At 36.9% G+C, this 16,555-nt stretch overlaps 1 protein-coding gene across 2 annotated transcripts in view; it reads left to right on the top strand.

Annotated features, from left to right (window-relative positions):
* Window positions 1-16,555, top strand: part of PRKG1 (protein kinase cGMP-dependent 1) — a gene marked incomplete at both ends in the record, with an annotated part of 1,336,641 nt that overhangs the window by 902,604 nt on the left and 417,482 nt on the right. The gene's annotated exons all lie outside the window — the stretch shown is intronic.

Genomic DNA, 16,555 nt, shown 5'->3' with positions numbered 1-16,555 from the left:
TGCTACTACTTAGAGTACACTGAACATAGACCATTATTAAGATGAATTCCTGCTAGTTTGATGTCCTGGTGGGGAAACACATTTATTGAATTGCTAGACCAAAAAAAAAAAAATTCTGTGTATTATTTCTTATTGCTACTATAATAAATTACTACAAATTTTGTGATTTAAAATAGCACAATTTTTTTTTCTTTCAGCATTTTAGAAATGAGAAGTCCAATATGAGTTTTAAGGTGCTTAAACTAAGGTTTCAACAGGACTGAATCCTTCTGGATAGTCCAGGGGCCCTCTAGCGCTTTCCTCTTCTATCTTCTAGGGGATGACAATATAACTTGGCCTCTGGATGCAGCATTTCAGTGTCTGTTTCCATTGTCACATCACTGTTTTCTCCCCACTGATCCTCTTGTCTCTCTCTTATGAGGTTCCCTGCGAGTGCATTTTGGGCTCTTTCAGAAAATCCAGGTTGATCTCACCATCACAAAGTTCTTGATTATCGATGTAAAGTCTGTAAGTCTGCTTTTCAACAGAAGGTAGCATTCATGGGTCCTGGAAATTAGGAAATGGACATCTTTGAGAGGCCATTATACTTTTTGTTTTTTAAGATTTATTTTTATTTATTTATTTATTTATTTAATTTGTTTATTTATACAAGCACTGGGTACAGTCAGAAGCGTGGGAGGGTGAGAGAATTCACCAGAGCCAGAGCGGGAGCAGAGCAGGCAGAAGGACTGAAGCACACTGCTGAGGGGAGCAGCGGGTGGCAGGAGAGGTCTGTGCGCCATGTGGGACCCTCCTCCGGTAGCCGGGAGTAGCTGGGGATTGAACCGGTGCTGCAGAGTCTGCGGGCAGCTTTGCAACCCAGAGCTCAACCGCTGCGCCACGGGGAGGCCCGAGAGGCCATTATTCAACCCACCCAGCAGGTTAGAATTCTACTCTGCCACTTACCAGCTGCCATTCACTACTCTACCAAAGATGTTTATCTTTTTCAAGTCACACAATAAATATTTGTTGCTATTTCCTGCAGTGCTGTTCATTATTTTGCATGGAATTCATAAAGTTTACAGTAAGGCTGTTCAAATGCTGAGTCCACCAGCCATTAGGGGTGAGAAAATTGCTTGTGTTAATTTAAGCTTTTCTTTTTAAAAAAATATTTATTTATTTATTATTTAATTTTATATATTTTTCATCATTTTTATGCAATGCATGCTTTATCATCTCAGGTATAGTCCCCATGGAATACCCACCACCAATTCACCCATGTATTATCACCATAGTCCCTTGTGCTCTTCCCATCCATTTTTTCTTCAGTAAGGTGTCCATTATAATAGAACCCACTTCATAGGATTGCTGTGATGATTTGATACAATAAGTGATGGAATTAGAACAATGCCTAAAACGTAGAAAGTGTTCAGCCAACCTTAGAGGCTGCCATTGGTGTTCCTTGTAATGTTTGTGTTCAAAATTCTGATATAATCTAGACTTTTTTGATGTCATCCTCGCATAATTTTAACACTTAATTTCATGGAGGGGTAGGCTTTGTTTATTTTTTGGGGTTCTCTCTTCATTGTTACAGGGAAATAGAAGAGACAGACAGGTTTAAAAATGGCATAATCCCAAATGCTTTTGTGCTGGTGGATAGTCCTATTCAGAAAGGAATCACATTATATGATAATGTTAGTGATACCTTCATTTATGACAACTAAAAATAGTAATCATGTTCACTCGTGTACTGAGTTACTCTTTTCAAAGCCATTCTACACCTATCATCTCATTTGATGCCAGTGTAGACACCTGCATTATGTCACTTGAACACTTCATAATTGCCCCTTTTTGATTTCAGCAGACACTTACAGAGGGGCCTGTGGAGTAAACAGACTAAGAAAAGCCACACATTCTAATGAACAAGATTCTGAGATGTATACTGTGATTTTCTTCTTCCTGCAGAGGGAATAGCAGTTGGGGACAGGGGAAGACAAGATAATCAATTCTGAGTTCATTTATGTTTCTTGATTTTATTTCATTTCAGGGCAGTCAGCTATGGGAAAATATTAACTGCTTATTAGAACATATAAAGCTATGCTCAAAGCCTTTCTTCTCAGAGCAAGTTTCTCCAAACCTTTCCTTCTTAATGTTTTTCACTTCTCTTCAAAGGTAGTAAGATATAAATGCATTCAGGGCACATAATGGTTAAGGTGTTCATGAAATCAGTGAAGAGGAAATAATTATAAACACTGTCCTCCTCAAGGACAGAGAAAACACACTAAGCAGAGGAAACTCCTCTCCATGCTGAGGAAGAAGAAAGAATTTACACATGCCATCACCTTGATCCCCTGTGTGGAACCCTGAGAAGAACTGATGAGAAGCCTGTTTGTGTTTGAAGGTGGGAAAATCCAGATTGAGGTATATCTAGATATAATGACATAAAGGAGAGCAATATAGAAATGCCACCAAAATTAAATAAATAGAAAAATATTTTTTTCCGTTACTCTTACTGGGGTAATTAAAATCCAGGATTCTCTTAAACTTTGAAGAAAATAAATGTGATTTGAATTGATCATCCTTGAACCCTAGTTGTTCAAGCACACAATTTTCAAGACTGTAAATAATTAACCTTTTTAGAGTATCTTGTACCTACGACTGTAGGTGCTGTATTTAAGTTGTATAGGTTGTGTCTTTTGCCATGACTGTGTATCACAGCATCTCTGCTTGTTAGCAAACATATATTGTGTACTTGTCATACGAGTATGGTGTTAGAGCCATCAAAGAGGATATTATCCTTGGCCTCACAGAGCTTATATTTTTAATCTAGTAAAAACACTTTAAACTTCATCTGTGCTACAGACTTTTCCCATCATGCTTTAAACACATTTTCCCCAAATTGCTGATCATATTGGATTAATTGGTCTTTATCTCAGTAGGCAAGTGGTGGTTTTCTGTCCTTTTATTCTACTTTCAGTATTCCCTAGGCTTTTCCTCTTTTTCTGTACAGCTGTTAGCTACAGATATTCTTAACACCGTACTACCTCTCCCCCACCCCTTTTTCTACTGTAATCTATTTGCTAGAACAAATGCTTATTTAAGAAAACAAGAAGGACTCTACAAAAGGAATATTCCTTATGTTAGGTGTTGAACGGGCTATTTGTATAATGACTTAGGATTGATTTAAATCCATAACTTTTATTTCTTCTAAATTGGTGTTGAAATGTGTATTTACACAGATGCTCAGACATTCTGAAATAGGCTCTTCCAAAGACCCAGATTCTACATAGAATTATAGAAATTATGTACACCCACATCTGTGGAAACAGGACTAAGCTAAGTTGTTAAACTCAGGGAGATACTTAAAACATTCAATGGCTTCTTTCAGCTTTAATTAGGAAAAAAAGAGCTTTTCCATTGTTTTCTCTACTCAAAGAGAATGGTCATGTATTAAGTATTCCTCTCTTTTTCACTGTACTAGGAGATGTTTTACTTAAAAAAAAAAAATAGAAGCAACCCTTGGCCTGGTTTTGCCTACATCAGAGAAATAACACTGATAATATGGTTAGAACATTGGTGGTTATAGATAAGTTAATACTCTACACAAATGTACATGTTAAACTGGGGTACAGGCCAGAGGTGCAGGGTGTGAGAGGATTCACCAGAGACAGAATGGGGAACAGAATGGGCAGATAATTGCAGTACACTATCTTTGTCATTGCAAATGTGCTCACCTCCCCTACTTTCTAATCCTTTTCATCTTTACCTTTTAAACCTTCAAAATCAACAAGCAACTATAAACCAGAGACACATTATGGGGTGAGGAGGGAGTAGGATCAAAACAAGGGGGGGGGTGGGAATTGTAGGGGGACTATAACCAAGATGAAAATGCATACATTGTGCAAAAATGAAAAATAATGTAAAGAAATATATAAAATTAAAAAAATTAAAATTAAAAAAATTTAAAAAAAAAACACCTTCCTTTTCAAGATTCCATGGAAATCCCATAGTATTCACCATGCATTCTGTTTCCCAGGCAAGAAATGATTTCCCTTCTTTAAAATTATACACAATTTTACTTAATTCTCCCTTTCTGTATTTATTATGAATTCTAGTTATCTTTAAATATGCTTCATTTCTCCCTATCTCATTTTAAGTGCCTATGATCAAGGATATCATCTTTCCAATTTTTATTGAACCCCAAATAGCATATGTGTTAGACCAGTTATATTTCTATTCCTATTGCTTATAATATAATTTTATTCCTCAGATCCAATGACTTAGATTCTATTGTTATTCCCTGTTTTACTGGGATGAGAAAGTCGAGGCAGGGATAGGAAAAGTAAATAACCCTGACTTACTTCTAAAAACATGGTGAATAAATTCCCTAAATTTGTACAGATGAGTGGTAAAGCTAGATTTGAACAGGTGTGCTCTTTATTACAATCATCTCTTTATTTCTATCATCATGAATTTATACTGTGAGGGTAAAGCAACCCTCAAAGTAATATCAAAAAGTAAAAATACATATTTCTCACTCATGTTATTAGCAACTTTTAGATCTTCGTTCTGTGTTTTTCTCAAGCTAGAATCCAGGGTGATAGATCAATTACCATCTGGAATTTTGTCAGAGGCTACATCCCCAGGAAGGAGTATGGGGAATTGGTGTTCTTAAAACTTCTGCCTAGAAGCACACATTATCTTTGTCCACAGTTTATTAGTACAGATAAGTCATACCGCCATACATAGTTTCTCAGGAGGGTAGGGGAGTACGGTATTATAGTTTTCCAGTGATACAGAGAGCCTGGGCTCTTTCGTGAATGACACTAATGGTTGTACTAATTATATTATCTGCTTTTCACTATTCTGTTCTAAGGTTCTTGTTACAAATCTCTCCTAGAGTTGAACATTTGCTAACATAGGTTGGTTCTGTGAAATTCTTTTGGAATAGAAGTAAGAACTTTATTCAAGTTGGTCAAGGGATGCAATTTAGAAATTAGAATTATTATAAGAAGCTGGGCTAGAAAGACTGATCTGACCATTAGGGCAAAAGTCAGAGGAGGCAAGGTAATTGAAAAGGATATAAGGGAAAAACTTTGGAGTTGGTTCTGAATTTTGGTTGAACTAAGTAACTGAACAGAAAAGTAAGGTAAGTTCTAAAGAATGAGAGTGATGACTACAAAAAAAATTGACAAATGAAGTAAATGACTTCAGGACAGGGTTTCATTAATTTATTTATTATATGTGTTGGGTATTTACTATGTGATTAGCAAGTGAGCTGACAACTCTGCAATTATTTTTATGACAATTTCATGAAAATGTTAGTATATCCATTCCACAGAGGAGAAAAATGGCCTCTGGGAAGATTTTGGAATCCACCACTACACAATTAAGACTTTAAGGAACACACCTCCATATCTGATTTGCTTGTTAAGCTCACATGTAAGCTAAAACAGCTTTCTGATATTAGACTTACTATTTTTTTTGGAAGAAGATAGTACAATTTCAGTACATGACAACTTTGGTCAACGTGAGTATATTAAGTCTTGCCTCTGGATCAGAGATGTTATAAAATTTAATCGGTCGCTATTTCTTTGCTTTTACAGTGCTTTCTCAGTATTGCAATACAGTAAGAATTTATTTAAAAAATCATTGAAGTCATAATCATTTTTATGTTTATTAGAAATCTCCATCTCTCAGAAGTATCCAATTCTATTGCATTTGTTTCTTGCCATGCTTTATTTGGTTAATATATGTAAATGAATCATTCTGCCTATATTTTGTCATCTTGGAATGGATAATGACAATTGGTCAGATCTGTGCTTTACAGTAGCATATGAATCTTTTCCAGAAATGTCTTGGTGTAACGAATTAGATAGAGGTTTACAAGTCATATAATATATATGCTCTACTTTAAAAAATGGAAGAAAAATCTTAGTTTATGACTTTTTTAGGAAAACCATAGTGATTTTGAATAATGAATTTTGAAATTTTCATTCACTTATGTGTTCTGATTGTAACCTTTCTGTTCCAACTGTAGCAATAAATTATGTATCTATATCTATATCTGCATCTATATATCTATCTCCCTCAAGGTACATTATTTAGCTTATGTAAGTTCTTAAATATCACAAACATTTCAGTATATCACTCACATTATCATTATGTTATTAATAAAGTGAGTCTGACCCTGTATTGAAAGTTATATGCCTGGGTGATTTGGAGGGATCTAAGATGACCAATTCCATGGCCTTCATCTCTATCTGTTACTTTCCTTCATTTTTCCAGTGTATACCTCATATTTTGCCACCATTTGTTGCTGTACGCAGATAAATTAATAGGCACTAACCATGCATCCCTGATTAAATTGTCCTTATCTGGAGGTTTGCCTGGTATTCTGGTTCCCCACAGAACCACGTGCTAGGCACGTGGTTGTTGTATAGTGTTGTATAGTGTTATATAGGAAGTTGTATAGTGTGGTCAAAGACTGACCTGCATCGGTGGGCTAATGGTGGGATTCTTTAAGGAACCCCTATTCATTTACTGCATGTCTTGATAAACATTATCATGTTACTTATGTCATGATGTTGAAAAAAAATTGGGATATACTGACATAGAAAATACCCAACGTAATGTATCACATGTCAGCTATTCTACTGATGGCTCATGTAGTAATACAAGATAATGGATTTTGTCTCAAATTCCTTTCAGAATATTCCCTGTTAAAACATTATTTTCCATTCTTTTAAGTAGATACATGTTTTGCTAAAGTATATTCAGTTAAAATATTGCATTTCCCTGGAACTTGAAATAAAACTAGAAGATGAGTTTTATTTAGCATAAGTTGGGTATCATGACATGCTGATAACTGACTAAAAACTTCATTTCTCCAGCAGCACTATTTCTTTTTTTTTTAAATAATAAATTTTATTTTTATATTCCCCCATACAATTGCAAACGCCCCATTCTGACCCCAATCCTTCCCCTCCCGCCCCCCACCCCCCAAAAAGTGTCTCTGGTTCATAGTTTTCTGTTGATTTTGATTTTCACTTTCTTATATTCATTTTCCTGGTCCCTTATTTAAGTTCTCTAGATTCCTACTATGAGTGAGACCATCCGGTATTTTTCTTTTTCTTTTTGGCTTATTTCGCTGAGCATGATCCCTTCCAGCGCCATCCATGTTGCTGCAAATTGCATGTGTTTATCTTTTTTGAATGCTGAGTAATATTCCATGGTATATATGTACCACATCTTCTTGATCCAGTCATCTATTTTTGGGCATTTGGGTTGTTTCCAAAGCTTAGCTATCGTAAACAGCCAGCAGCACTATTTCAAACTAAGTATTTATATCACTTATTGAGTAGTAATGAGGTAAAGATTTTGGAATAAAATAGTGCCCATATGTTTATATCTGCTTGGGAAAAGTCTTGACTCCCCCTTGGTATTTATTTTCATAAATCTCCAATATTAAGTATTCATGAACAGGAGAATTTTTTTCCTGTCTTTTTATTCTTTCTTATGGATTTGAGGCTTTATCCACATTGCATTGTGAATTATAAAATTGGTGATAAATACTGGCCGACTGTGTTTAATTAGATGAAACTATATAAAGGCAATGGAATCAGTTAAGCATTTTGTCATTAAACTAATGTGTTTATGTTATTAAACTAATGAGCTTGTTTTCCTAAGAGTACAACACAATAGCACTTTATAACATATTTTTTTATATGAGTAATTAAGGATTTTATTTTTAAGATCTATACGTGTTGTCTGATATGTGGAAATATGCAGAATTATTTATACTCTCTTTTGAAAATGTAAAATCCTCCTATAATTCATCAGTGTAACTGTTGCACAATATCGATGCTCTTCCTATAACAAAATTAAATTTTCATTTATATTCCATATTTTTGCTAGCCCAAGACAATTATCAGTAGCACATCCAAATTGGTGCATGCTTTGGAAAATGTGGACATTCCTCAGAAAATTAAAAATAGAACACCATATGATCCAACAATTCTACTTCTTGGTATATATCCAAAGGAAATGAAAATAGGATTGTGAAGTTATCTGCACTTCCATGCTTACTGCAGCATTATTCATAATAGCCAAGCCAAAGAAACTACTTAAGGGTTTATTGACAGACAAATGAATAAAAAAGATGTGTGTGTGTGTGTGTGTATGATGTGATGTATATGTCCACACACATGTATATGTGCACATGTATAGATATGTGTGTATCTGTACACACATATGTTGTGAGATATATCTCTGTGACAGATAGTTGGATCTTGAAGGCATTATTCTAAATAGAAAAACTCAGATAGAGAAAGGCAAGTACAGTATGATCACACTTATATATAGAATCTAAGGTAGTTATGCTCATAAAAACAGATTAGAATGATAGTTGTCAGAGCTGTAGAATGCAGGGAATGGGGAGATGCTGGTCAGAGTATAAACTTGTAGTTATACCAAAAGATGAATAAGTTTTGGGACTCTAATATGCATCACAGTGATTATAGTTCATACTGTATTATATATACTATAAAATCTTGCATGTTCTCACACAAAAAGAAATGGTAACTGTGTGATGTAATACAGTTAACTAATGCCTTGGTGGTAATCATTTTGAATATCAAAATGTACATAAATCAACACTTTGTGCGCCTGAAAATTACATAGAATTATACATTTGTTATAATCTCAATAAAATTAGAGGAGAAAAAAGAAGAGTCATTAGTGTTTACTGTCCTTGGAAGAAATAAAATAAATATTGCTAAATAGATTTGAAGAGTAAGTTAATTGTAAATGTCAGATAGGAATGATGAATATTTTGAAGTTACTGCTATTCCCTTAAAGCAATCTATGATAGAAAGCTTGAAAGAAGCAAATCAGATGCTTTGGATAATTTATGAGGTCATTAGTTGATGGTACAAATTCTACTTTAATAATTTAACAATGACATTAAGTAAACTTTTTAATTTCTGCCTATGAGGTATATTAATTAAAAACATTTTCACTTTTGTAGGGGAATGAAGCTTCATCTTTTTCTTTTTCTTTTTTATTTATTTTTTAAAGATTTATTTATTTATGTATCCAAGAACTACAGTACAGGCAAGAGGTGCGGGGGGTGAGAGGATTCACCAGAGACAGAGTGGTGAGCAGAACAGGCAGACTGACTGAAATACAATGCTGAGGGGAGCAGCCAGTGAGGCATGAGAGGTCTGCTGCACTATGTGGGTTAACTCCCTGGTGGGGGGATCGAACTCATGCTGCAGTGGCTGCTGATAGCTTCATAGTGCTACTATTTAACCCCTTGCACCACCAGGGAGGCCCTCTTTTGAAATATATTTGATCATAAAGTTCTGAGATCAGAACGTTCTGTTTATTCTCTAAAGAACTTGGTGTCAATTCAGCTAACAAGTATTTAAATACTTTATGTATTCATTTAGCCATTTGATAACATCATGATAACATCCTTTGTGCCAGGAAGTGTGTTTGAAGTGCAATTACAAACATGAAATAAAATATAGTATTTGCCCTTAAGGGATGTTCGATGCCCAACACCCAATTCTCTCTGCTTTAGGGTTCACTATGGAAGAACGTAAAAAGATGTTATGAAAAGGGATGTGATTCATTCTAAAGATTGGATTGAAGGATGGGTATTAGCTTGAGTTCAAAGACTTCTTGGAAAAGACAATACACTTGATCAATTGCTAAAATCATGTAAAATAGTGGCAAATAGAGGGGAAAAATCATTTTAAGCAGAGAAATAAAAAAAATGCAGTTGGAGACAAGGACATGTAAAGTTTAGGGAGTTTCAGAAACATTCAACACTTGTCAAGATTGAGACTACAGTAGGTGCAGAATGTCTGGAGAGGAAAGTAGGGGAATAGCCTATGAAGGATTTTTTTAAAGATTATTTATACAAGAACTGGGGTAGAGGCCAGAAGCTTGGGAGTATGAGAGAATTCACCAGAGACAGAGCAGATAGACCAAAAGCAGGTAGCAGAAAGGCAGATGGACCAAAAGCACTGCTGAGGGGAGCAGTGGGCGAGACAGGAGCGGTCTGCTACGCCATGTGGGTATCTCCCTGGCCGACCTGGAATCGAACCCTTACTGCAGAGGCTGCGGACAGCTTCACAGTGCTGTGCTCAACCCGCTGCACTACCTGGGCCGCCCCCATAAAGGATTTTATGTCCCATGCTAAATAATGGGTTTAGGGAGATGGTTGGATGTGCATTTATTAAAAGTCACCCTGAAACAGGGTGGAAAGGGACAGGAAGAGGAGAGAAGAATGGAGATGGTATGATCAGCCAGAAATGAAAAAGATAAGACCTTAGGTCAAAGCAGTGGGAATGGAGGCTTATATTCAGATTTGAGGACTTAGGGTGTTAAATCAGTGGGGTATGCTGAATACAGGGGAAGCAAGGGAGAAAATGAGACTTAGAAACTGCTAGGCTGGATGGATGGTTGGAGGTGATACTGCCTAAAAAGAAGATCAGAAAAGCAGCAAAATGCAGGGTAGGGGGATGGAAGGGGAATACCTTCATCTGATACATCAAGGCAAGTGTAGAAGGAATACATTGCAGAAGTAATGTTTGAATTGGAATTACACATAAAAGACATTGAGGTCTAAGTCTCTACCCTCTAAAATTTTGAGAGAGTAAGACAAAATAAACAAAAATTGTTGGGCCTCCCCGGTGGCGCAGCGGTTGAGCGCTGGGTTGCGAAGCTGCCCGCGGCCTCGGAGGCGCCGGTTCGATATCCAGCTGCTCCCTGGCCACCAGAGGAGGGTCCCACATGGTGCGCAGACCTCTCCTGCCGCCCGCTGCTCCCCTCAGCAGTGTACTTCGGTCCTTCTGCCTGCTCTGCTCCCCGCTCTGGCTCTGGTGAATTCTCTCACCCTCCCGCGCTTCTGACTGTATCCAGTACTTGTATAAATAAATAAATAAATATTAAAAAAAAAATTTGTTATATTTCATTAATAAGTAAAATATAGTTTCATTTGTGTCTTACTCTTGACCACACATGTGAATTTCCTTGACTTTTGGGGTTTTGCTCATAATTGCATACTCCAGTTTTGGGTGTACCAGTGCCTTGGGGGATAATGAAAGCTAAAATAATGATTGTGGGAGGGAAATAGAATGGGGAATGTTGTGTATCAGTGTAGGAGGTCAGAGTTTAGAAAAACTTGACAGTTTAGGAGTGGGCCAGGGTGACTTCTGTATGGATGGGAATGTAATTAGTATACACGGGGAGGCCAACTCTCCTCCAAATAAGTGAAGACATACACACCATGTTTGCCTAGGGGGTAGAAAGGATGTAGCTGACTGAAGTGGAGGATGAAAGGAAACAGAGTGGCTAGTGGGAGGAGGTGTGGCCTATTTATGGAGTGGCTACAAAGTCCCAGGGATTTAGCTTCATTGCAAAAACAGTAAGAAACATGATCTGTGGCATGGAGGGATTAATAGATAAAAAATGAAACATTAAATACTCCTAATTCCTCAAAACTTATCTAAATGTTGTTCTTGTATTCATCTTTGGCATTAGGGGTGGGGGGTGTTTCTTCTAATCCTTCTGTCATTCTCTAATAGGCAGATGTTTATTGAGTAAGGGTTCATTTGTCCTTGATCATCTTAGGAGTATCCTAATGCCTTTTAGGATTCCCTAAATGCCTGGGAAATTTGATTGATAACAACAGATTAATAGTAGGAAAAAAATACTGTTTTTTTAGTGTAAGTTTTTTGTGACATGGGACCCTTCATAAGTTAACAAAGAAATAAAGCAATTGATAAACCTGAGTATTTTCATGATAGATTCATTAAGTCTGGATGGTTGTTTAGAAATATGATAGATCCTAGAGTATGAGGTAAGTGTAGTGAACTGGGTGACTTGTCCATGTTTCCTTTGCTGGGATTCTTCTCAGCATTCTTGCAGAGTCCTGAGGGGCCCCCTGAACCTTCCCCCTGGATTGGGGATAGGGAGGCATTTCTGACAGGAGACTTTTTTGACTTGTCTCTGAGGAAGGACAGGGGAAAGATCAGATTGAATTTCCTGCTTCTGTTTTCTCTTGTAGCATTTCTCATACATTTCATTATTTAAAATAATCAGATATTAAGGTGCCATATCTTAAGGTTATGTGTCCTGAACCCCATCAACAACTTTATACTGTTCCTCCCAAACCTCAGTTTCTCTTGAGGTCTCTCTCCTTTTTGCCAACAAACCTATGCACAGAGACAAACAAATAATGCACAAAGGGGAAAACTTGAAATCTCCCTTTTCCAAACCCTTTCCATTAGTCCAGACTTGTCAGATATGTACCGGCTTCCGGCATCAATAGTATAAACTTCCTCAGAAAACCGGAACTGCCTCTTTTCCCCCATTTATTAGGCTCTCGGGACAAGGTGCTGAGGTGAGAATTCTGCCAAGGATGTTAAAGTAGATTCTTCTTATGAGTATATAAAAAGTGGGACTTTGTTAAGTGAGAGTGGAATGCTGGATAAATTTGTTTTCTAATTTAAATGTGCTTAGGGCATTTTCCCAGGTTTGTTTTTCCAATGAATAATTTTATTGCTCTATTTGTATTTATATTATTTATTTGGTCTTTTTCTTTTACAGGCTGATTATTTTCAAATGCTTTCAAACTAAATCTTGCAATATGACCTTCAGTCTATAAATATTCAGCTCCAGTGTAAGCATTTCATTTTGATATTGACATGTTATTACAGCTTTCTTAATGTATTTTTTTCTTAGTTTATGAAAATTGACACTACCAATGCTGATCACTGAAAATTAAAAGATTGTTTCTCCCCCAGCATGTATCCACAGGGAATGTTCTTTGCATTTCTGTTGCTGGGTGCCATCTGTGTTAGGTGCCATCTCTGCCTCTCCTGCTCTGTGTTATAAGCCCCTCAGAGCACCTTTGACTGCTCATCATTCTCCCCATGACCATACTTTCTCGGAATGTGGTCACTACTTTATATTCATAATATTTATTTGACTGTGAATTTGAAGCTTTTTTTAAAGATTTATTTATTTATACAAGAACCGGGGTACAGGCCAGATGCGCAGGAGGGTGAGAGGATTCACCAGAGACAGAGCAGGGAAAAGAATTGGCAGACTGATGAAATACACTGCTGAGGGGAGAAGCGGGCGAGACAGGAAAGGTCTGCTGAACCGGGTGGGATTCTCGCCGGCCGGCGGGGATCGAACTGGCGCTGCAGATGCTGCGGATAGCTTCAGTGCGGCGCTCAACCGCCAGCGCCACCAGAGAGGCCCTTGACTGTGTATTTGATGTGTTGCAGTCAAAATACTTTGAAATGCATTGCTTATCATACACAAGAATTTTTGTCATCAATTTTGCTCTGTTATGAACATATAACTCTTTCAATGTAAATTTTGTCACATGTTAACTTCTTTGTAGCCAGAAAGCAACTGGCGTTCTAACCAAGACTCATGTAGCATAGATGGGAAGAACCATAACCATACAAACCTATAGACAGGAAATAAAATGAAAATTCAACCCTTACACACAAAAATCATGATAGTTTAAGTTCATCTGGATTAGCATCCTTTGTTCACCATAAGGAACAGAAGAAAAAAAGGAGTGAGAAATTTCTATGTAGAACAAAGAATAAAATCATGTGCATACTTATATAGTCTGAGCTATACACAATAGTGAAGCAAGGGGAGACAAAAGTTAGTTATTAAACTTATGTCCTGTTATATGTAAATTCCACAAAATCATATTTTTATTGACTGAATTCACAGACTTTTAGCAGAGTGCTAGTGAGTAAGGCTGTGTGTGTATGTTATAATGTCAAATGTTACCAATTGCTTTAGAAAATAGTATAGATACCTATTTAGAAACATTTTCAAAAGTAAGGAGTTAAAACTCTATTTCCCAGTTACCTTGCAGAGAAAAATCAAAGCAACATAAAAGGCTTCTTCCTGGAACAAGGCAAGATAATTGGTTTTGCCATGTTCTTTCTCATATCTCTCCCGACCAATCAAGTGCCAAGTTCAAAAAAAGAGTCAGTGAACTATTTGCAGTGACTTTTGTCCTAAGGCAATGCAGTTCTGACAGTAAATGCTTTAACTACTCTCCTTATGGGGTCTTTGTCAACAGCAGTGTTTGCACTGTTAGGAATAAGGAATAAGGTGTTAAACTTCCCCACATCAAATGACAGACTATAAATGGACTGATTACTACTGTTTCCAGTGCTTTTCCTAAGTATCCTTTTGACATTAGATTTTTTTAATTTTAATTTTAATTTTATTGATGTAACATTCATTTACAACACTGTAAGTGATTCAGAGATAGAAGGTCCCACCTCTTTCGATGTATGCCACCACACGACATCCATCACTAAGACACTAGATTTTCAGGAACATAATTTTCTTTGTTCAGAAAGTTTTATACCTCCTTGCTTTATCAGAGATGAATAACTATTTAATAATGTGGTGGGTAGTTCGTCTTCCTTTCTGCTTCCTCCTCTTCCGCTCACTTACTCTCTGCTCAGACACCTCAGGGATTTCTTCTTCAAACTCTGCTCTCCTGTTTCTTCCTTCTTACACTTACACAATTCATTTCCTTAACTATCCTTCTTAATGACTCGCTGGTTCCTAGATGAACTTTTATTATCTCTAACTGGGTTCTCACTCCTGAACTTCTGAATTCCCATTTAGCCAAATACAAGTAGGCAGGTTGTGCTACCTAAAACATACAATGTTTTAAATTGAATTCATCATTTTATGAAATCCTAATCCCAATTCATCAATTCATCAAATTAATTGGTTAATTTGTTCTTGTGTAAAGCCTTATATCATTCTTATGCTCCTGTTAATACTCTCTTTTCCTTCCGTCAGTATCCCTTACACATAATCCTATACAGTGCTGCTGGATTCATTTTGGTGAAGAATCATATACATTAGATCAATTATCCCCAATAAGAAAATAGTCTTATTTTGATTTTAAGTATTTGCATGTTCTGCTCCCACAAACTTTCGTAAACTTGGTGATTTCTGTGGTTGAATTGATTTTAAGCAGCCAGTGATTAATGCGTATTTCATAAAACTCCTAGTACTTGACCATTGCATGCAAGACCACTCCAGTCTCCAACACATGTATCAGTTTGCATCACTACACTGCTCTCCCCTTCTCCCTGCCAGAAGACTGGCTTTCACTTCCTGGAAGAGGACTTCTGATTATTTTTGAACAACACTTATAGTAATTTGTTATAGAACTGCTGGTCTTCTGATCATTGACTTTTCTCTCTCTGAAGGATCTGCTCAACTAATACTTAAGAAACTTCAGATTTCTTGAGTGTCATTTCCCTTAGTTTTGCTATAGAGTCACAGACTTTCTGTAGTCCTTTGATCTTTGTATTTCATGAAAATGCCCATTGTCTCCTTCCAGAAGATGAGTATGTAAGTAAACATGTTGAGCCATATTTTATTCTTGGTGCTATTGTGAGTCATAGCCACCATGAGGGTTAGCTGTCTTGCGTGTGGACTGGGGTGATCATAAGGGCTTGGTGTCAGAGAGCTCAGTGCTTGGAGTTTAAGCTATGTGGCCACTGTCTTAAAATTCTTAATAATTTCATCCTTTAATTTGTGATTGTAGAGTTGCATGGGATAATGAAGTGATGTGGAACTTGGGTAATGAGCTATTACTTTTCTCCTTGCCCCCCTGCATCTCTAGGATTGGTTTTCACACCCTTAAAATCTCCCCTACACTGATCATTATTTCCCACTGTCCACAGAAGGATCCTGGTACGGGCATGCAAACTAGCCATCCCAGGTCTAGACTGTCAGAGCCATTGTACGCATAGGGGGACTCAGCAGGGAGAAACCTTTATTTAATCCCTGCCCTCATGTAAGTACCTAGCATCTTCTAGCAAAAAATTGCAATACCTCTTCTGCCACGGGTGAGGAAGATATCTGGCCTGATTTCTCCTCCTCTGCCTGAGGCATGGCCTATCGGTTCAACATTTGGTGGGAGGGGTACCAGACAGGCAGTGCAGAGTCACATGTGCAGAGACATGGTTCAAGGGGAAGAAGGCTAAAACTTTATATGTACATTCCCCCTGTGTTTTGAGTAGAAGTCCAGCATTTTTATTTCACACGAGGCCCTGTAATTATGTAGCTAGTTGTTCTGGGCCCATTTCTTACTTACTTTGCATACTTCGTTTTTGCCATTTCTATTCACCCCAATTATATACTTACTTTCCAAAGTGGCAGTTTCTATAAAACATTAGGAATTCTTACCTGCATATGTAAAGGAAAGGACAATTACGTTGGTAGTTATTATTAAGAATCTTGTTCTTTGAGTCAGTCTAGTAAATTCTCTCACAGTTTTGCAACTTAGCTGCTATATGACTTTAGGCAACTTATTATTTGGCCTTAGTTCTCTAATGTACAGCATTAGAATATTCTTCCAACTTTATAGAGTATTTATAATATTGAGACAATTTAAACAAGATGCTTAGACCAGTATAACATAGTAAATATTTAAATATTAGCAGTTCTTATTTACATGATGGCTGTTAGCTGTTGGTGGAGTGACAGTTTT

Source organism: Talpa europaea (assembly GCF_964194135.1).
Source record: "Talpa europaea genome assembly, chromosome: 10".
Lineage (NCBI taxonomy): Eukaryota > Metazoa > Chordata > Mammalia > Eulipotyphla > Talpidae > Talpa > Talpa europaea.
This window is presented reverse-complemented; position numbering and strand designations above follow the sequence as displayed.